Below are 826 nucleotides of genomic sequence, written 5' to 3'. Positions count from 1 at the left end.
CGTTTTTATGTAGTCATTTTTTCCTGTTCGTGCGTTTCGTGTTATATGTAAGTTCGTATGTTCAGGTTTGTCTACATTCGTTTTGTTGTTTTGTTAAGTATTCAAGTGAAGTTCGTGTTTTTCGTCTACACTTAAATAAATTCATTATGTCTAAATACAACGCTGCAGTTTGGTTCAATCCCTGCTCCTCCTCTTCGGATGATGGTGTCCCGGTTCGCCTACATAGCCCGGTGCGGTTATTCACCTCCCCGCCACTGGGCGGCCGACGAATGCTCAAGGGAGCCAGTACGCTGCACGGTCCGGTATTTCCTGCGCTACCTCCCCGCCCCAGCCCAGTACCACCAGTGCCTACACATCGCACCAGGCTTCCAGTGTGTTTTCAGAAGCCCTGTCTCCTCCACGCACTCTTCCTATGGGTGCGTGCTCCATCCAGTGCCTCCAGTTCCGGCACCACGCACTAAGCACCTGTGCGTCTCCAGAGCCCTGTACACACTGTTTCCTTCTCCCCGTACTCGTCCTGATGTGCGTGCCCTCAGCCCGGTGCCACCAGTGCCGGTACCACGCACCAGGCCAATAGTACGCTTTGAGAGTCCAGTGTGCCCTGTCCCTGCTCCCCGCACTAGCGTGAAGGTGCGTGTCCTTAGCCCGGTGCCTCCAGTCCGGCACCACGCATCAGGTCTACAATGCGCCTTAGTCCGGCCAGAGCCATCCGTCTCCCAGCGCCATCTGAAGCCATGCCGTCTCCCCAGCGCCATTCTGAAGCCATCCGTCTCCCAGCGCCATCTGAGCCATCCGTCTCCCACGCCATCTGAGCCATCGTCTGCCC

This window comes from Salvelinus sp. IW2-2015, linkage group LG32 (genome assembly GCF_002910315.2).
Source record: "Salvelinus sp. IW2-2015 linkage group LG32, ASM291031v2, whole genome shotgun sequence".
NCBI lineage: Eukaryota > Metazoa > Chordata > Actinopteri > Salmoniformes > Salmonidae > Salvelinus > Salvelinus sp. IW2-2015.
The sequence above is the reverse complement of the archived record's forward strand: the minus strand, read 5'-3'. Positions refer to the sequence as shown.